The sequence below is a fragment of the Entelurus aequoreus genome, linkage group LG05 (assembly GCF_033978785.1).
Source record: "Entelurus aequoreus isolate RoL-2023_Sb linkage group LG05, RoL_Eaeq_v1.1, whole genome shotgun sequence".
Taxonomy (NCBI): Eukaryota; Metazoa; Chordata; class Actinopteri; order Syngnathiformes; family Syngnathidae; genus Entelurus; species Entelurus aequoreus.
In genome coordinates, this window is record NC_084735.1 from 22,287,038 (window position 1) to 22,310,380 (window position 23,343).

At 37.3% G+C, this 23,343-nt stretch overlaps 1 protein-coding gene across 1 annotated transcript in view; it reads right to left on the reverse strand.

The window, feature by feature from the left end:
- Nucleotides 1-23,343, reverse strand: part of pvrl2l (PVR cell adhesion molecule related 2 like) — a 582,677-nt gene that overhangs the window by 327,684 nt on the left and 231,650 nt on the right. The gene's annotated exons all lie outside the window — the stretch shown is intronic.

Consider the following 23,343-nt stretch of genomic DNA (forward strand, 5'->3'; position numbering starts at 1 on the left):
ACAACATAAATTAATCAATAAGTCACTTTGACTGCAACATTTTAGCCAGATAGGCGAGGGCAGTCTGTACGCCCCTAGTGGCTGGCAGCTTCGGCCCCCGTTGCAAGCCTTGAGTTGTATGTCGTAACATGTAAACGTGCTTTGCTATGTAGTTTTTTTTCCTCACTCCAGACTGGGAGCCCAGTCTGAGGTCGGCTTTTTTTTACCCATCCTCCCCCAGCGTCTACCTTTGTCCCACCTTATACGGGGCGCCGTAAGTGGCGACCCATCAGCGTACCTGCTCTGTAACCCTGAACAATGTGTGTCTAATCTTGATTGGGTTTGTGCTGAAAATGAAACTCCGTTGTACTTGTCCAATGACAAACGAGTCGTACACGCCAAGGGAATGAAGTACTAACAGCGTCTCATCCGAGTAGGCTTCATCAGTTCATGCTCATAGACTTAGATTGGTCAGATCTAGTCTAGCAGCTGGTGCAAATACCACAGTAGGCTTCATCAGTTCGTGCTCATAGACTTCGATTGGTCAGATTAAGTCTTAGACTTAGATTTGTCAGATCTAGTCTTGCGGCTGGTGCCGATACCTCAGTAGGCTTCATCAGGTTGTGCTCATTGGTCAGATCTAGTCTTAGACTTAGATTGGTCAGATGTAGTCCAGCTGTTGGAGCCAAATCCCCAACTATTTATACTCCAAAACCAGGAGGGTGTGCCTGAGCAAGGATGGTTTTGCCCTATCGTATTGAGGAAAAACAACTGTTTTGATGCAAACGAGCAATCCTAACTGTCAGTTGTTGAAGTGTGATTTCCCCTCATTAGCTTTGAGGTCTTGTGTGGCAGAGCGATCGCTGTGGATCGACTACTACCAGTCCAAAATAGTCGGAATCTCCCACATTAGCAATTCATTCAGTTGTAAACAAATGGCACAAACGACATTCTGGTCTTTTAGGAATGGTAGAAAGGAGATTACACTTCAATTGTTGTTGGCTTTGACAGGAGGATTGCTCGTTTGCATCAAAACAGTTGTTTTTCTCACTCCAGACTGGGAGCCCAGTCTGAGGTCGGCTTTTTTTTACCCATCCTCCCCCAGCGTCTACCTTTGTCCCACCTAATAAGGGGCGCCGTAAGTGGCGACCCATCAGCGTACCTGGTCTGTAACCCTGAACAATGTGTGTCTAATCTTGATTGGGTTTGTGCTGAAAATGAAATTCCGTTGTACTTGCCCAATGACAAACGAGTCGTACACGCCAAGGGAATGAAGTACTAACAGCGTCTCATCCGAGTAGGCGTCATCAGTTCATGCTAGATCTGACCAATTCAAGTCTATGACTAGATATGACCAATCTAAGTCTAAGACTAGATCTGACCAATCCAAGTCTAAGACTAGATCGGACCAATTCAAGTCTCAGACTAGATCGGACCAATCCAAGTCTAAGACTAGATCTGACCAATCCAAGTATAAGACTAGATCTGACCAATCTAAGACTAGATCTGACCAATCTAAGTCTAAGACTAGATCTGACCAATCTAAGACTAGATCTGACCAATCTAAGTCTAAGACTAGATCTGGCCAATCCAAGTCTCAGACTAGATCGGACCAATCCAAGTCTAAGACTAGATCTGACCAATCCAAGTCTAAGACTAGATCTGACCAATCTAAGACTAGATCTGACCAATCTAAGTCTAAGACTAGATCTGACCAATCCAAGTCTAAGACTAGATCTGATAAATCCAAGTCTAAGACTAGATCTGACCAATTCAAGTCTACGACTAGATATGACCAATCTAAGACTAGATCTGACCAATCTAAGTCTAAGACTAGATCTGACCAATCCAAGTCTAAGACTAGATCTGACCAACCCATGTCTAAGACTAGATCTGACCAATCTAAGTCTAAGACTAGATCGGACCAATTCAAGTCTCAGACTAGATCGGACCAATCTAAGTCTAAATCGGACCAATCCAATTCTGAGACTACATCTGAACAATCGAAGACTAGATCTGACCAATCTAAGTCTAAGACTAGATTGGACCAATACAAGTCTAACACTAGATCTGACCAATTCAAGTCTCAGATTAGATCGGACCAATACAAGTCTAAGACTATATCTGACCAATTAAAGTTTCAGACTAGATCGAACCAATTCAAGTCTCAGACTAGATCGGACCAATCTAAGTCTAATACTAGATCGGACCAATCCAAGTCTAAGACTAGATCGGACCAATCCAAGTCTAAGACTAGATCTGACCAATTCAAGTCTAAGACTAGATCGAACCAATTCAAGTCTAAGACTAGATTGGACCAATCTAAGTCTAAGACTAGATTGGACCAATCTAAGTCTAAAACTAGATCTGACCAATCCAAGTCTTTTAATTTTCCTGAGGGAACTCTCCTGAAGGAATTAATAAAGTACTATCTATCTATCTAAGTCAGGGGTCGGCAACCTTTACCACTCAAAGAGCCATTTTGGCAAGTTTCACAAATTAAAGAAAGTAATGGGAGCCACAAAAAAATTTTTTAAATGAAAAACACCGCATACAAAGCTTAAATGCTTTGTGCTATGTTAACCAGGGGTCTCCGACACACGCACCGGCACGCACTTTAATGTGGAAATTTGATGTTAGTGCAGCCCGCGAGTTTTGAATGAATGGCGCTTGATAGCGTCATACTTGCCAACCCTCTAATTTTTCCCGGGAGACTCCCGAATATCAGAGCGTGATGACACTGCATTTGGCGCCCTCTACAGTCAGCCCTAACAGTGTACCTGCTCGACCACACGTAGAATGCAATTTCAGCTTGCTCACGTAAGTGACAGCAAGGCGTACTAACTCAGCAGCCACACATCTTACACTGACGGTACCAATACCCAGAATCCCATGCGGCCCTAACTCTTCCGCTCAACCAACGCACGGAGAGGGGGGGGGGGGGGGGGGGGGTGTTGATGTGTGGGGGATTTGGTGGTAGCGGGGGTGTATAATGTAGACCGGAAGAGTTAGGGCTGCATGGGATTCTGGGTAATGGTTGTGTTGTGTTTATGTTGTGTTACGGTGGGATGTTCTCCAGAAATGTGTTTTTCATTCTTTTTTGGTGTGGGTTCACAGTGTGGCGCATATTTGTAACGTAACAATGTTAAAGTTGTTTGATACGGCTACCGTCAGTGTAAGCTGTGTGGCTGATGAGTAACTGTGCTTTGCTGTCTCCTGTATGTGCAAGTAATAACAACATGCAACATGTGGCTGGACTGGCACGCTGTATGTAATTGCTATAGAGGACAATTACTGCAGTGCATTTAGGGCACGTCCTTTATTTAGTAATTAGAGTGTAAATAGGATTATTTTTTTCCCTGGGAGTAATCTATGAGAGACACTGAGATCCATAAGTCTCCTGGGAAAATCGGGGGGGTCGGCATGTATGTAGCTGAGCCGCATCAGAGTGGTCAAGGAGCCGCATGCGGCTCCGGAGCCGCGGGTTGCCGACCCCTGATCTAAGACTACATCTGACCAAACCAAGTCTAAGACTAGATCTGATAAAACCTAGTCTAAGACTACATTAGACCAATTCAAGTCTACGACTAGATCTGACAAATCTAAGACTATATCTGACCAATCTAAGTCTAAGACTAGATCTGACCAATCCAAGTCTAAGACTAGATCGGACCAATTAAAGTCTCAGACTATATCGAACCAATCCAAGTCTAAGACTAGATCAGACCAATTTAAGTTTACGACTAGATCTGACCAATCTAAGACTAGATCTGACCAATCTAAGTCTAAGACTAGATCTGACCAATCCAAGTCTAAGACTAGATCGGACCAATTCAAGTCTCAGACTAGATCGGACCAATCCAAGTGTAAGACTAGATCTGACCAATCCAAGTAAAAGACTAGATCTGACCAATCTAAGACTAGATCTGACCAATCTAAGACTAGATCTGACCAATCTAAGTCTATGACTAGATCGGACCAATCCAAGTCTAAGACTAGATTGGACCAATCCAAGTCTAAGACTAGATCTGACCAATCTAAGACTAGATCTGACCAATCTAAGTCTAAGACTAGATCTGACCAATCTAAGTGTAAGACTAGATCTGACCAATCCAAGTCTTTTAATTTTCCTGAGGGAACTCTCCTGAAGGAATCAATAAAGTACTATCTATCTAAGACTAGATCTGACCAAACCAAGTCTAAGACTAGATCTGACCAATCCAAGTCTAAGACTAGATCAGACCAATTCAAGTCTACGACTAGATCTGACCAATCTAAGACTAGATCTGACCAATCTAAGTCTAAGACTAGATCCGACCAATCCAAGTCTAAGACTAGATCCGACAAATTCAAGTCTCAGACTAGATCGGACCAATCCAAGTTTAAGACTAGATCTGACCAATCTAAGACTAGATCTGACCAATCTAAGTCTAAGACTAGATCTGACCAATCCAAGTCTAAGACTAGATCGGACCAATTAAAGTCTCAGACTATATCGAAGCAATCCAAGTCTAAGACTAGATCTAACCAATCCAAGTCCAAGACTAGATCGGGGTAGTCTCGAGCCTCGACGTAGAAGCACAAAGCAACCGTGAGCTTTGCTTAGTTACTTACCTCCCAATTAATGAAGCACTTTTTTGCCCTTTGGATGAAGTCTACCAGCTAACACTTTGTGAAATGTACAAGCACATGTCTGCTAAACTACCAAAAGCAATTTTCTTGGAAACCAATTTTGGAAGAAAACACAGAGTTGTTGGTGTAACGTGAAATCTTTCAAAACATCAATTTTATCAGACAGCTTTGCCAAGCATTTGAAAGTTCGCTTTTGTCAAGGTTAAGGTTGTCAAGTTGAGTCCATATCTATATATAAAAATGAAAAAAACGATAACTCCTTTTTTCAGTAATATTTTTTCCTCGGCGAGGCACATAATTTTTCGAAACGGTACCACTCGGTATGTAAATTGTTAGGAAAGTATCAATATCCATATTGGTTTCAATCAGTACCATACTGTATGTAATTGTTGTAAATAAAGATGTAAAAAACAAAGCTGTCAAATTATTAATTTTTTGAAACAAATGATTTTCCGGCTATAGAGCGCACCGGTATTTAAGCCACACCCACCAAATTTTAGAAGAAATAAATATTTTACATATTTCTTTATTACAGTTTTTAGCATTAAATCCGACATTATTGTGAGGTTTTGTGTTAGTGTTCCTAAAAATAGATATACCGGCCCCCAGACACATTTTTTTCTCTAAATTTGGCCCCCCCGAGTCAAACTAATTGCCCAGGCCTGGGTTAGAGTGTCCACCCTGAGACTGGGAGGTTGTGAGTTCAAACCCCGGCCGAGTCATACCAAAGATTACAAAAAATGGGACTCATTGCCTCCCTGCTTGGCACTCAGCATCAAGGGTTGGGGGTTATATCACCAAATGATTCCAGAGCGCGGCACACGATGCTGCTCACTGCTCCCCTCAACTCCGAGGGGGTAAACATGGGGATGGGTCAAATGCACAGGACACATTTCACCTAGTGTGTGTGTGTGAGAATCATTGGGACTTTAACTTTACTTCCGGTTCAAGGCACAAAACAGGGAAGACATTTTTAAAACGCAGCACTTGTTGCAGTGAGCGAACTCATCCAAAAGATGGCGCCATAGCACAAACAATAACACAATTTAAGTCTCTCTGTCGGCGTTATTGGAAGCTATTTGTGGAATACAAAACATTATGGCCGTTGGCGAAGAAGAATCTTTAAATTAGGTGCACCTTTTTATAAGCCGCAGGGTTCAAAGCACGGTAAAAATGTTGCGTCTTATAGTCCGTAAAATACGGTAATTGCATTTTTAGGATTTGGGTTAATCATGACTAGTCACGGGTGATTACTCGCTTCCGTAATTCAAATTTGCCTAAGAAAAGACCCCGATATTTGTACACAAATGCAATTTCAGTTTCAGAATGTCAACTAGGAACGTTTTTAAATGTTGTAATTTATTGGCACCAAACTTGGTAACAGTTGTAAAGTTCTTTCAGGCTGTATTTCGGAGTGCTTGAGCACATCAGTCGGCATCTCCTCACTCATCTTTGACTGACGTGTGCATTGATCTGATCACTGACCATACAGCGGTGAAGGTAGAAGAGCTTGCTCGGTCAAAATAAATCGCATGACTAATCTAAGTGTGTACAAAACCCCAAACCAGTGAAGTTGGCACGTTGTGTAAATGGTAAATAAAAACAGAATACGATGATTTGTAAATCCTTTTTTAACTCATATTCAATTGAACAGACTGCAAAGACAAGATATTTGATGTTCGAACTGAGAAACCTATTTTTTTTTTGCAAATAATCATTAACTTAGAATTTAATTGCAAAAAAGTTGGCACAGGGACATGTTCACCACTGTGTTACATGGCCTTTCCTTTTAACAACCCTCAGTAAACGTTTGGGAACTGAGGAGACCAATGTTTGGGAATTATTTCCCATTCTTGCTTGATGTACAGCTTAAGTTGTTCAACAGTCCGGGGGTCTCCGTTGTGGTATTTTAGGCTTCATAATGCGCCACACATTTTCAATGGGAGACAGGTCTGAACTACAGGCAGGCCAGTCTAGTACCGCACTCTTTTACTATGAAGCCACGCTGTTGTAACACGTGGCTTGCCATTGTCTTGCTGAAATAAGCAGGGGCGCCCATGATGACGTTGCTCCAAAACCTGTATGTACCTTTCAGCATTAATGGTGCCTTCACAGATGTGTAAGTTACCCATGTCTTGGGCACTAATACACCCCCATACCATCACCATTACCTCTCGACCTGGCTGTTATCTACCGCCCCCCTGGGCCCTATTCGGACTTTATCAGTGAATTCTCAGAGTTCGTTGCTGATCTAGTGACGCACGCCGACAATATAATCATAATGGAGGACTTTAATATCCATATGAATACCCCATCGGACCCTCAGTGCGTGGCGCTCCAAACCATAATTGATAGCTGTGGTCTTACACAAATAATACATGAACCCACGCATCGCAACGGTAATACAATAGATCTAGTGCTTGTCAGGGGTGTCACCACCTCCAAAGTTATGATACTTCCATATACTAAAGTAATGTCCGATCATTACCTTATAAAATTTGAAGTTTTGACTCATTGTCAACAAGCTAATAATAATAATAACTGCTATAGCGGCCGCAACATTAATGCTGCCACAACGACGACTCTTGCTGACCTACTGCCTTCGGTAATGGCACCATTCCCAAATTATGTCGGCTCTATTGATAACCTCACTAACAACTTTGACGATGCCTTGCGCGAAATTATTGATAGTATAGCACCGCTAAAGCAAAAAAGGGCCCCTAAAAGGCGCACCCCATGGTTTACAGAAGAAATTAGAGCTCATAAATGATCATGTAGAAAACTGGAACGCAAATGGCGTGCGACTAAACTTGAGGTTTTCCATCAAGCATGGAGTGATAGTTTAATAACTTATAAACGCATGCTTACCTTAGCTAAAGCTAAATACTACTCAAATCTCATCCGCCTCAACAAAAACGATCCTAAATTTCTGTTTAGTACAGTAGCATCGCTAACCCAACAAGGGACTTCTCCCAGTAGCTCCACCCACTCGGCAGATGATTTTATGAATTTCTTTAATAAGAAAATTGAACTCATTAGAAAAGAGATTAAAGACAACGCATCTCAGCTACAACTGGGTTCTATTAACACAAATACGACTGTATATACGACGGACACTGCCCTCCAAAATAGTCTCTCTATTTTTGATGAAATAACATTAGAGGAATTATTACAGCGTGTAAGTGGGATAAAACAAACAACATGTTTACTTGACCCACTTCCTGGGAAACTTATCAAGGAACTGTTTGTATTATTAGGTCCATCAGTGTTAAATATTATAAACTTATCACTTTCCTCCGGCACTGTTCCCCTAGCATTCAAAAAAGCGGTTATTCATCCTCTGCTCAAAAGACCTAACCTCGATCCTGACCTCATGGTAAACTACCGACCGGTCTCCCACCTTCCGTTTATTTCCAAAATTCTCGAAAAAATTGTTGCACAGCAGCTAAATGAACACTTAGTGACTAACAATCTCTGTGAACCTTTTCAATCCGGTTTCAGGGCAAATCCCTCTACGGAGACAGCCCTCGCAAAAATGACTAATGATCTATTGCTAACGATGGATTCTGATGCGTCATCTATGTTGCTGCTTCTTGATCTTAGCGCCGCTTTCGATACCGTCGATCATAATATTTTATTAGAGCGTATCAAAACGCGTATTGGTATGTCAGACTTAGCCTTGTCTTGGTTTAACTCTTATCTTACTGACAGGATGCAGTGCGTCTCCCATAACAATGTGACCTCGGACTATGTCAAGGTAACGTGCGGAGTTCCCCAGGGTTCGGTTCTTGGCCCTGCACTCTTTAGTATTTACATGCTGCCGCTGGGTGACATCATACGCAAGTACGGTGTTAGCTTTCACTGTTATGCTGATGACACCCAACTCTACATGCCCCTAAAGCTGACCAACACGCCGGATTGTAGTCAGCTGGAGGCGTGTCTTAATGAAATTAAACAATGGATGTCCGCTAACTTTTTGCAACTCAACGCTAAGAAAACGGAAATGCTGATTATCGGTCCTGCTAGACACCGACATCTATTTAATAATACCACCTAAACATTTGACAACCAAACAATTACACAAGGCGACTCTGTAAAGAATCTGGGTATTATCTTCGACCCAACTCTCTCGTTTGAGTCACACATTAAGAGTGTTACTAAAACGGCCTTCTTTCATCTCCGTAATATCGCTAAAATTCGTTCCATTTTGTCCACTAGCGACGCTGAGATCATTATTCATGCGTTCGTTACGTCTCGTCTCGATTACTGTAACGTATTATTTTCGGGTCTCCCTATGTCTAGCATTAAAAGATTACAGTTGGTACAAAATGCGGCTGCTAGACTTTTGACAAAAACAAGAAAGTTTGATCATATTACGCCTATACTGGCTCACCTGCACTGGCTTCCTGTGCACTTAAGATGCGACTTTAAGGTTTTACTACTTACGTATAAAATACTACACGGTTTAGCTCCAGCCTATCTCGCCGATTGTATTGTACCATATGTCCCGACAAGAAATCTGCGTTCAAAGAACTCCGGCTTATTAGTGATTCCCAGAGCCAAAAAAAAGTCTGCGGGCTATAGAGCGTTTTCTATTCGGGCTCCAGTACTATGGAATGCCCTCCCGGTAACAGTTAGAGATGCTACCTCAGTAGAAGCATTTAAGTCCCATCTTAAAACTCATTTGTATAATCTAGCCTTTAAATAGACCCCCCTTTTTTTAGACCAGTTGATCTGCCGTTTCTTTTCTCCTCTCCTCTTCTCCCCTGTCCCTTGCGAGGGGGAGTTGCATAGGTCCGGTGGCCATGGATGAAGTGCTGGCTGTCCAGAGTCGGGACCCCGGGTGGACCACTAGCCTGTGCATCGGTTGGGGACATCTCTGCGCTGCTGACCCGTCTCCGCTCGGGATGGTTTCCTGTTGGCCCCGCTGTGGACTGGACTCCCGCTGATGTGTTGGATCCACTGTGGACTGGACTTTCACAATATTATGTCAGACCCACTCGACATCCGTTGCTTTCGGTCTCCCCTAGAGGGGGGGGGGGGGGGGGGGGGGGGTTACCCACATATGCGGTCCTCTCCAAGGTTTCTCATAGTCATTCACCGACGTCCCACTGGGGTGAGTTTTTCCTTGCCCGTATGTGGGCTCTGTACCGAGGATGTCGTTGTGGCTTGTACAGCCCTTTGAGACACTTGTGATTTAGGGCTATATAAATAAACATTGATTGATTGATTGACCACAGATGCTGGCTTTTCAACTTTGCGCCTAAAACAATCCGGATGGTTCTTTTCCTCTTTGGTCCGGAGGACACGACATCCACACTTTCCAAAAACAATTTAAAATGCGGACTCGTCAGACCACAGAACACTTTTACATTATGCAAAAGTCCATCTTAGATGAGCTCGGGCCCAGTAAAGCTGGCAGCGTTTCTGGGTGTTGTTGATAAATGGGTTTCTCTTTGCAAAATAGAGTTTTAACTTGCACTTACAGATGTAACAACAAACTGTAGTTACTGATGTGGCGATATCCTTTACACACTGATTTCACTTTTTGATGCAGTACCGCCTGAGGGATCGAAGGTCCGTAATATCATCGCTTACGTGCAGTGAATTCTCCAGATTCTCCGAACCTTTTGATGATATTACGGACCGTAGATGGTGAAATCCCTAAATTCCTTGCAAAAGCTCGTTGAGAAATGTTGTTCTTAAACTGTTTGACAATTTTCTCAGTCACTCATTCGTTCACAAAGTGGTGACTCTTTCCCCATCCTTGTTTGTGAATGACTGAGCATTTCATGGAAGCTGCTTTTATATCCAATCATGGCACCCACCTGTTCCCAATTAGCCCGTTCACCTGTGGGATGTTCCAAATAAGTGTTTGATGAGCATTCCTCAACTGTCTCAGTCTTTTTTGCCACTTGTGCCAGCTTTTTTGAAACATGTTGCAGGCATCAAATTCCAAATGAGCTAATATTTGCAAAAAATAAAGTTTTCCAGTTCGAACGTTAAGTATCTTGTCTTTGCAGTCTATTCAATTGAATATAAGTTGAAAAGGATTTGCAAATCATTGTATTCTGTTTTTATTTACCATTTACACAACATGCCAACGTCACTGGTTTTGGGGTTTTGTATAATTGCAGCAGAATTTGAAATTAGTGGCCGCTATATGGAGTAAAAAAAAAAAAAGACACGATTTATAACACTACATTTTTGTGGCCGCTGTGGACATGTTTGACTGTAGTTACTGTATATCAAATTACAAATAGTAAAAAAAACCCATTATTTTTATTGTATAATACCCACATTTTTCCTGTGTGTCCAGCCTGTATTAAATGACTTCCTTTAATGAGCCCGTACTGTAATTTGCTCTCATGTTGAACATTAAAAGGCTCTACTTAGATATGCTATTCTTATTATCCCTCCATTGACACTCTCAGTAATAGAATAGAATAGAATAGAAAGTACTTTAGTTAGTTCGCTCCCAATAAACAATAAACACTTAGGTTTTGTTTTTTTACATGTGAGTAATATCAATACAGTCTATTATACAGCATTATTCACATGTGAATAATATAAATAAAGTCTATTATACAGCATTATTTACATGTGAATAAAATAAATACAGTCTATTATACAGCATTATTCACATGAGAATAATATATATACAGTCTATTTTACAGCATTATTCACATGTGAATAATATAAATACAGTCTATTATACAGCATTATTCACATGTGAATAATATAAATACAGTCTATCATACAGCATTATTCACATGTGAATAATATAAATACAGTCTATTATACAGCATTAGTCACATGTGAATAAGATAAATACAGTCTATTATACAGCATTAGTCACATGTGAATAATATAAATACAGTCTATTATACAGCATTAGTCACATGTGAATACGATAAATACAGTCTATTATACAGTATTATTCACATGTGAATAATATAAATACAGTCTATCATACAGCATTATTCACATGTGAATAATATAAATACAGTCTATTACACAGCATTATTCACATGTGAATAATATAAATACAGTCTATTATACAGCATTATTCACATGTGAATAATGTAAATACAGTCTATTATACAGCATTATTCACATGTGAATAATATAAATACAGTCTATTATACAGCATTATTCACATGTGAATAATATAAATACAGTCTATTATACAGCATGATTCACATGTGAATAATATAAATACAGTCTATTATACAGCATTGTGTCATACAGTCTATTATACAGCATTATTCACATGTGAATAATATAAATACAGTCTATTATACAGCATGATTCACATGTGAATAATGTAAATACAGTCTATTATGCAATATGATTCACATGTGAATAATATAAATACAGTCTATTATACAGAATTATTCACATGTGAATAATATAAATACAGTCTATTATACAGCATTATTCACATGTGAATAATATAAATACGATGTATTATACAGCATTATTCACATGTGAATAATATAAATACAGTCTATTATACAGCATTATTCACATGCGAATAATATAAATACAGTCTATTATACAGCATTAGTCACATGTGAATAATATAAATACAGTTTATTATACAGCATTATTCACATGTAAATAATATAAATACAGTCTATTATACAGCATCAGTCACATGTGAATAATATAAATAGTCTATTATACAGCATTATTCACATTTGAATATTAGAAATACAGTTTATTATACTGCATTAGTCACATGTGAATAATATAAATACAGTCTATTATACAGCATTAGTCACATGTGAATAATATAAATACAGTCTATTATACAGCATCAGTCACATGTGAATAATATAAATACAGTCTATTATACAGCATCATTCACATGTGAATAATATAAATACAGTCTATTATACAGCATTATTCACATGTGAATAATATAAATACAGTTTATTATACAGCATTATTCACATGTGAATATTATAAATACAGTTTATTATACAGCATTATTCACATGTGAATAATATAAATACAGTCTATTATACAACATTATTCACATGTGGAATAATATACAGTCTATTATACAGCATTAGTCACATGTGAATAATATAAATACAGTCTATTATACAGCATTATTCACATGTGAATAATATAAATACAGTCTATTATACAGCATTATTCACATGTGAATAATATAAATACAGTCTATTATACAGCATTATTCACATGTGAATAATATAAATAAAGTTTATTATACAGCATTAGTCACATGTGAATAATATAAATACAGTCTATTATACAGCATTAGTCACATGCGAATAATATAAATACAGTCTATTATACAGCATTATTCACATGTGAATAACATAAATACAGTCTATTATACAGCATTAGTCACATGTGAATAATATAAATACAGTCTATTATACAGCATTATTCACATGTGAATAATATAAATACAGTTTATTATACAGCATTATTCACATGTGAATAATATAAATACAGTTTATTATACAGCATTATTCACATGTGAATATTATAAATACAGTTTATTATACAGCATTAGTCACATGTGAATAATATAAATAGTCTATTATACAGCATTAGTCACATGCAAATAATATAAATACAGTCTATTATACAGCATTAGTCACATGTGAATAATATAAATACAGTCTATTATACAGCATTAGTCACATGTGAATACGATAAATACAGTCTATTATACAGTATTATTCACATGTGAATAATATAAATACAGTCTATCATACAGCATTATTCACATGTGAATAATATAAATACAGTCTATTACACAGCATTATTCACATGTGAATAATATAAATACAGTCTATTATACAGCATTATTCACATGTGAATAATGTAAATACAGTCTATTATACAGCATTATTCACATGTGAATAATATAAATACAGTCTATTATACAGCATTATTCACATGTGAATAATATAAATACAGTCTATTATACAGCATGATTCACATGTGAATAATATAAATACAGTCTATTATACAGCATTGTGTCATACAGTCTATTATACAGCATTATTCACATGTGAATAATATAAATACAGTCTATTATACAGCATTATTCACATGTGAATAATATAAATACGATGTATTATACAGCATTATTCACATGTGAATAATATAAATACAGTCTATTATACAGCATTATTCACATGCGAATAATATAAATACAGTCTATTATACAGCATTAGTCACATGTGAATAATATAAATACAGTTTATTATACAGCATTATTCACATGTAAATAATATAAATACAGTCTATTATACAGCATCAGTCACATGTGAATAATATAAATAGTCTATTATACAGCATTATTCACATTTGAATATTATAAATACAGTTTATTATACTGCATTAGTCACATGTGAATAATATAAATACAGTCTATTATACAGCATTAGTCACATGTGAATAATATAAATACAGTCTATTATACAGCATCAGTCACATGTGAATAATATAAATACAGTCTATTATACAGCATCATTCACATGTGAATAATATAAATACAGTCTATTATACAGCATTATTCACATGTGAATAATATAAATACAGTTTATTATACAGCATTATACACATGTGAATATTATAAATACAGTTTATTATACAGCATTATTCACATGTGAATAATATAAATACAGTCTATTATACAACATTATTCACATGTGGAATAATATACAGTCTATTATACAGCATTAGTCACATGTGAATAATATAAATACAGTCTATTATACAGCATTATTCACATGTGAATAATATAAATACAGTCTATTATACAGCATTATTCACATGTGAATAATATAAATACAGTCTATTATACAGCATTATTCACATGTGAATAATATAAATAAAGTTTATTATACAGCATTAGTCACATGTGAATAATATAAATACAGTCTATTATACAGCATTAGTCACATGCGAATAATATAAATACAGTCTATTATACAGCATTATTCACATGTGAATAACATAAATACAGTCTATTATACAGCATTAGTCACATGTGAATAATATAAATACAGTCTATTATACAGCATTATTCACATGTGAATAATATAAATACAGTTTATTATACAGCATTATTCACATGTGAATAATATAAATACAGTTTATTATACAGCATTATTCACATGTGAATATTATAAATACAGTTTATTATACAGCATTAGTCACATGTGAATAATATAAATAGTCTATTATACAGCATTAGTCACATGCAAATAATATAAATACAGTCTATTATACAGCATTAGTCACATGTGAATAATATAAATACAGTCTATTATACAGCATTATTCACATGTGAATAATATAAATACAGTCTATTATACAGCATTATTCACATGTGAATAATATAAATACAGTTTATTATACAGCATTATTCACATGTGAATAATATAAATACAGTCTATTATACAACATTATTCACATGTGGAATAATATACAGTCTATTATACAGCATTAGTCACATGTGAATAATATAAATACAGTCTATTATACAGCATTATTCACATGTGAATAATATAAATACAGTCTATTATACAGCATTATTCACATGTGAATAATATAAATACAGTCTATTATACAGCATTATTCACATGTGAATAATATAAATAAAGTTTATTATACAGCATTAGTCACATGTGAATAATATAAATACAGTCTATTATACAGCATTAGTCACATGCGAATAATATAAATACAGTCTATTATACAGCATTATTCACATGTGAATAACATAAATACAGTCTATTATACAGCATTAGTCACATGTGAATAATATAAATACAGTCTATTATACAGCATTATTCACATGTGAATAATATAAATACAGTTTATTATACAGCATTATTCACATGTGAATAATATAAATACAGTTTATTATACAGCATTATTCACATGTGAATATTATAAATACAGTTTATTATACAGCATTAGTCACATGTGAATAATATAAATAGTCTATTATACAGCATTAGTCACATGCAAATAATATAAATACAGTCTATTATACAGCATTAGTCACATGTGAATAATATAAATACAGTCTATTATACAGCATTATTCACATGTGAATAATATAAATACAGTCTATTATACAGCATTATTCACATGTGAATAATATAAATACAGTTTATTATACAGCATTATTCACATGTGAATATTATAAATACAGTTTATTATACAGCATTAGTCACATGTGAATAATATAAATAGTCTATTATACAGCATTAGTCACATGCAAATAATATAAATACAGTCTATTATACAGCATTATTCACATGTGAATAATATATAGTCTATTATACAGAATTACTCACATGTGAATAATATAAATAATCTCACTCCAGTGACAAAATGTCAGCGTCCCCAAAAAAAAAAAAAGCAACGTAAAAGGCTTTCAATTATGTGTCTCCTTTTTTTAAGACGGCATTTTTCTGAACTTTCGGGCCACGTTGACAGTGGCAGGAAACGCGAGCGCCGCTTGATGGCATCGATTCCCTTTTCCGTCCGCAGTTAGCAGCACAGGTTCATCAATAGACGTTTTAGCAATTACCTGTGACTAAACGCTGCCACGCGGCGACGGGCGGAGGAAGGCCACAACGCAAATTATTTCAGCTTTTTGTAGGCGGACAAATTGAATATTGATCGCGAGTCACGCCACGACCAGAGTGAGCTCAGCCAAGTGTTCATTTCTCCCCGCCAGCTTGTTCGCCTCGTGCTCAACATCAGAGTGTCTTAGCCTGCGGATGTCCTCATTCACTCAACTTTGGGTGTAGTCCGCCAACAAACACCAGGAAACCTGTTTGCCAACAAGCATGCTGTGGAAAGATGATGAAAAGGTGCAGAAATCCTGGCGCCTAAAAAAAAAAATAATGACACTCTGCACGCTGGCGGACACCCTCTGCACTTGCGGCGACTCTGTTCACGTGGACGAACGCGCGCGAACTCGTCGGATGGATTGTTTCAAAGCTGCGACGTCGTGCTTCACCTGTCCACACACCTCAGTTGTTATTCTCTGCAAAGATATGTTCAAATCTAGTCACGTGGACTTTGTTTACGTTCGCGCACACGGACTCTGTTAACCTCCGTGTAGACCAGTGTTTTTCAACCTTTTTTGAGCCAAGGCACATTTTTTGCGTACACCACCAGCAGAAATCGTTAAAAAACGAAACTCGGTTGACAGTAAAAAAAAGTCGTTGTCGCAAGTGCTGGATATGAATTCAAACCGTAACCAACCATGCATGACTATAGCTCTTGTCTCAAAGTAGGTGTACTGTCACCACCTGTCACATCCCGCCGTGACTTATTTGGAGTTTTTAGGTGTTTTCCTGTGTGTAGTGTTTTAGTTCTTGTCTTGCGCTCCTATTTTTTCCCAGTCTCTGGAATGCTCTCCCTGACCACCTGAGGGCACCACAGACTGTGGATGCTTTTAAAAAAGGCTTAAAAACCCTTCTTTTTTTAAAAAAAAAACCTTTTTATAGATATATGCATACTACTTCTAGCTATTAGGCTGTTCTAGTTTTTTGTTTAACTTTTTATTTTAGTTATTTGTAAATTAATTAATTAATTTATTTATCTTTTTTTTTTAAATATTATTATTATTATTTTAATACACTGTAGCACTTTGAGGTTGTTTGCTCAATGTAAAGTGCTTTTTACAAATAAAATCTATCATTATTATTATTATTATTATTTTTGTGTTGATTGCCATGTCATGTACGGATGTACATTGTGGACGCCATCTTTGCTCCACAGTAAGTCTTTGCTGTCGTCCAGCATTCTGTTTTTGTTTACTTTGTAGTCAGTTCAGTTTTAGTTTCGTTCTGCATAGCCTTCTCTAAGCTTCAATGCCTTTTCTTAGGGGCATTAGACATCTTTTTACCTGCACTCTGCCTCCTGCTGTTTCCGACATCTACAAAGCTATTAGCTATTGGCTGCCACCTACTGATATGGAAGAGTATTACACGGTTACTCCGCCGAGCTCTAGACAGCACCGACACTCAACAACAACACATCATTTGCAGACTATAATTACTGGTTTGCAAAAAATATTTTTAACCCAAATAGGTGAAATTAGATCATCTCCCACGGCACACCAGACTGTGTCTCGCACAGTGGTTGAAAAACACTGGTCTAGACTACGTTTGAATGGGTAGTGTCTGTTCGCTAGGGCAGTGTTTTTCAACCTTTTTTGAGCCAAGGCACATTTTTTGCGTTGAAAAAATCCGGAGGCACACCACCAGCAGAAATCGTTAAAAAACGAAACTCGGTTGACAGTAAAAAAAAAGTCGTTGTCGCAATTGTTGGATATGAATTCAAACCGTAACCAACCATGCATGACTATAGCTCTTGTCTCAAAGTAAGTGTACTGTCACCACCTGTAACATCCCGCCGTGACTTATTTGGAGTTTTTAGGTGTTTTCCTGTGTGTAGTGTTTTAGTTCTTGTCTTGCGCTCCTATTTTTTCCCAGTCTCTGGAATGCTCTCCCTGACCACCTGAGGGCACCACAGACTGTGGATGCTTTTAAAAAAGGCTTAAAAACCCTTCTTTTAAAAAAAAGCCTTTTTATAGATATATGCATACTACTTCTAGCTATTAGGCTGTTCTAGTTTTTTGTTTAACTTTTTATTTTAGTTATTTGTAAATTAATTAATTTATTTATTTATCTTTTTTTAATTATTATTATTATTATTATTTTAATACACTGTAGCACTTTGAGGTTGTTTGCTCAATGTAAAGTGCTTTTTACAAATAAAATCTATCATTATTATTATTATTATTATGTTTGTGTTGATTGCCATGTCATGTACGGATGTACATTGTGGACGCCATCTTTGCTCCACAGTAAGTCTTTGCTGTCGTCCAGCATTCTGTTTTTGTTTACTTTGTAGCCAGTTCAGTTTTAGTTTCGTTCTGCATAGCCTTCCGTAAGCTTCAATGCCTTTTCTTAGGGGCATTAGACATCTTTTTACCTGCACTCTGCCTCCTGCTGTTTCCGACATCTACAAAGCTATTAGCTATTGGCTGCCACCTACTGTTATGGAAGAGTATTACACGGTTACTCCGCCGAGCTCTAGACAGCACCGACACTCAACAACAACACATCATTTGCAGACTATAATTACTGGTTTGCAAAAATTTTTTTTAACCCAAATAGGTGAAATTAGATCATCTCCCACGGCACACCAGACTGTGTCTCGCACAGTGGTTGAAAAACACTGGTCTAGACTACGTTTGAATGGGTGGTGTCTGTTCGCTAGGGCAGTGTTTTTCAACCTTTTTTGAGCCAAGGCACATTTTTTGCGTTGAAAAAATCCGGAGGCACACCACCAGCAGAAATCGTTAAAAAACGAAACTCGGTTGACAGTAAAAAAAAAGTCGTTGTCGCAATTGCTGGATATGAATTCAAACCGTAACCAACCATGCATGACTATAGCTCTTGTCTCAAAGTAGGTGTACTGTCACCACCTGTCACATCCCGCCGTGACTTATTTGGAGTTTTTAGGTGTTTTCCTGTGTGTAGTGTTTTAGTTCTTGTCTTGCGCTCCTATTATTTACCAGTCTCCGGAATGCTCTCCCTGACCACCTGAGGGCACCACAGACTGTGGATGCTTTTAAAAAAGGCTTAAAAACCCTTCTTTTTAAAAAAAAACATTTTTTATAGATATATGCATACTACTTCTCCAGTAGATTTATGCTGCTTTAACATCTGCTGACTGAAGCCTTGCTTTTGAAGAATCCTCCATCAAGTCTTTTATTGGACGCCAAACAATCATCCATGCCACACCCTCTTCAAGTCCACTTCTACTGGCTTGCAAAAAATATTTTTAACCCAAATAGGTGAAATTAGATCATCTCCCACGGCACACTAGACTCGCACAGTGGTTGAAAAACACTGGTGTGGACTACGTTTGAACGGGTGGTGTCTGTTCGCTAGGGCAGTGTCTTTAAACCTTTTTTTAAGCCAAGTCACATTTTTTTTCCACTGAAAAAATCCGCAGGCACACCACCAGCAGAAAACATACAAAAGTTAAACTCAGTTGTATTCAGTGACTCAGTCATATTGACAGTAAAAAGGCGTTCTCGCAAGTGTTGCATGTGACTTTAAACCAGGGGTGTCCAAAGTGCGGCCCGCAGGTCTTTTTTTAACGGCCCCAAAATAAAAAAATAAAAAACACTAAAAGTAGTATTTAAAGAGCAAACAGGTGAAGTGTAACAAGAAAATGTAGCAATGTTTACTCTAATCACACAAAGCTGCCATGTAGGCTGTTTCTTTCTTTAACAAATAATAATGAATCAAAATCAATGTCATTATGACATTATGATTACGTCACATGAAATATTTTGAGATATTTTTTGGGGGAAAATGTTGCATATTTTGTGTTTGCCATGTAAAAAAACGATCTTTTTTTTTTTAAAGAAGGGCCTAAAACGAACAAACAAAAAACATAAACAACAATAAAACTTATAATTGACAGATAGATCTGAAGTTGATCTCGAGATTATTGTGTCAAAAGTAAACAGTAAAAAAAAAAAAAATTAAAATTTATTTTTTAACACTTTAATGAGTAGGACCCTTTTGGATCCCCTACAATTTTAGTGTGATTAGTTTTTAAGTGTCATTGCTCAAAAAATAATAATGAATTAAAATTAATGGTGTTATGAGTTATTGACCTTTTTAAATCTCAAATATCCCACTTAAAAATTTTATTGGGTGAAAATATTGCATATTTTGTGGTTTTTTTTCATTAAAAAATAGGGTTTTCTTTGACAAAAAGAGCATACAATTTCAATCTTTAAAATTTTTTATATTGACAGATAGACCTAATGTTGATCTAGAGATTTAAAAACTTGAATAACAACACAAATGATAATACTGAATAATGACACATTTTTTATATTTTTTGGACCAAAACGCTTTGGGGTCCCCGGGATCAAGCCTGAGTGGAAGCCTAATTGTATATTTTTTATACATATATTGTATTGGTTTTTAAAATAAAAAAATATCAAAATGGCCCCTGCTAGCTTTGATTTTTCAATGTGCGGCCCTCAGTGGAAAAAGTTTGGACACCCCTGCTTTAAACCATAACCAAGCATGCGCGACTATAGCTCTTGTCTCAAAGTCGGTGTACTGTCACCACCTGTCACATCACCCCCTGACTTATTGAGTTGTTTTGTGTGTAGTGTTTTAGTTCTTGTCTTGCACTCCTATTTTGGTGGCTTTTCCTGTTTTGTTGGTATTTTCCTGTAGCAGTTTCATGCCTTCCTTTGAGCGATATTCCTCGCACCTGCTTTGTTTTAGCAATCAAGACGATTTAAGTTGTTGCTATTCTAGTCTTGTCATGCATGGATGTACTTTGTGGATGCCGTCTTTGCTCCACAGTAAGTCTTTGCTGTCGTCCAGCATTCTGTGTTTGTTTACTTTGCAGCCAGTTCAGTTGTAGTTTCGTTTTGCATAGCCTTCCCTTGGCTTTAATGCCTTTTCTTAGTGGCATTCCCCTTGTGTTTATTTTTGGTTTAAGCATTAGATACCGTTTTACCCGCTGTCGTATGCATATTGGGATCACGACAACAAACCTTGTTCCCGACATCTACAAAGCAATCATCTATCTGCTTCATAGTTTACCAAAGTCGTACTAAAACATTTTGAGCGGCGTGTGCAATGTTCTATATTTTCAACGGAACATATAAAATGTTGGTGTTGTTTACCTGAGTCATATTGCAGTCTGCACGTATCTCTTATGTTTGACTGCCATCTACTGGTCACACTTATCATTTCACCATTATACCAAATAAAATAGCTTCGAGGTCGGGAAGCAAAACCAGAATTATTCCGTGTTACAAGGCGTACTGTCGAGTTTTGACGGGAAAAAAAGGATTTTAAGTGTGCCTTGTAGTCAAATGTTGCCAGTCAAATAAAACTTTTCTTTTTGTCAACATAGCTCAGATAGTGATTGAAAAAAAAACTGAACTCGAAATAAATGCATGCTGAAATAAGTTGCAGATAAACAAGATGTTTAATTAAAATGTGAGTTGTGGACACCAAAATTCTTTTAATGTTCTGGCAAAAACAAGCTCACTCCCTGTTTGGGTTGAAATAAGATAAGAAAGTAAACGCTACAAAAATAAGTCGCTCACGGCCAATTTTATTCCGCTCCCAGAAGAAAAGCTGTTGGCGACGCCTGTTTTAGAGGTTCAGACAAAATACCCATTACATCATTCCTTTTGAAGTAAAGTGTTGCAAATAACAACAATAAAATACCACACCAATTTGATCACATTGTGAGGACATGACACTTGCGACTCCAGCACTATGTATCGAAAACTATTAGCTACCTTTTCAGCATATAAGTACAAAACCCAAAAGCAGTGAAGTTGGCACGTTGTGTAAATCATAAATAAAACCAAAATACAATGATTTGAAAATCTTTTTCAACTTATATTCAATTGAAAAGACTGCAAAGACAAGATATTTAATGTTCGATCTGGAAAACTTTGTTTTTTTTTGCAAATATTAGCTCATTTGGAATTTGATGCCTGCAACATGTCTCAAAAAAGCTGGCACAAGTGGCAAAAAAGACTGAGAAAGTTGAGGAATGCTCAGCCAACACTTATTTGGAACATCCCACAAGGTGAACAGGCTAATTGGGAACAGGTGGATGCCATGATTGGGTATAAAAGCAGCTTCCATGAAATTCACAAACAAGGATGGTGCAAATGTCACCACTTTGGAAACAAATGCCTGGGCAAATTGTTGAACAGTTTAAGAACAACATTTCTCAACCAGCTATTGCAAGGAATTTAGGGATTTCACCATCTACGCTCCGTAATATCATCAAAAGGTTCAGAGAATCTGGAGAAATCACTGCACGTAAGCGATGATATTACGGAACTTTGATCCCTCAGGCGGTACTGCATCAACAAGCGACATCAGTGTGTAAGGGATATCACCACATGGGCTCAGTAACACTTCAGAAACCCACTGTCAGTAACTACAGTTGGTCGCTACATCTGTAAGTGCAAGTTAAAACTCCACCATGCAAAGCGAAAGCCATTTATCAACAACACCCAGAAACGCCGCCGGCTTCGCTGGGCCCGAGCTCATCTAAGATGGACTGATGTAAAGTGGAAGAGTGTTGCTGTGGTCTGACGAGTTCAAATTTCAAATTATTTTTGGAAACTGTGGACGTCGTGTCCTCCGGACCAAAGAGGAAAAGAACATCTGGATTGTTATAGGCGCAAAGTTGAAAAGCCAGCATCTGTGATGGTATGGGGGTGTATTAGTGCCCAAGACATTGGTAACTTACAAACCCCGTTTCCATATGAGTTGGGAAATTGTGTTGGATTTAAATATAAACGGAATACAATGATTTGCAAATCATTTTCAACCCATATTCAGTTGAATATGCTACAAAGACAAGATATTTGATGTTCAAACTCGTAAACTTTATTTTTTTTTTTGCAAATAATAATTAACTTAGAATTTCATGGCTGCAACACGTGCCAAAGTAGTTGGGAAAGGGCATGTTCACCACTGTGCCACATGGCCTTTCCACACATCAGTGTGAAATCTGCGTTCAAAGAACTCCGGCTTATTAGTGATTCCCAGAGCCAAAAAAAAGTCTGCGGGCTATAGAGCGTTTTCTATTCGGGCTCCAGTACTCTGGAATGCCCTCCCGGTAACAGTT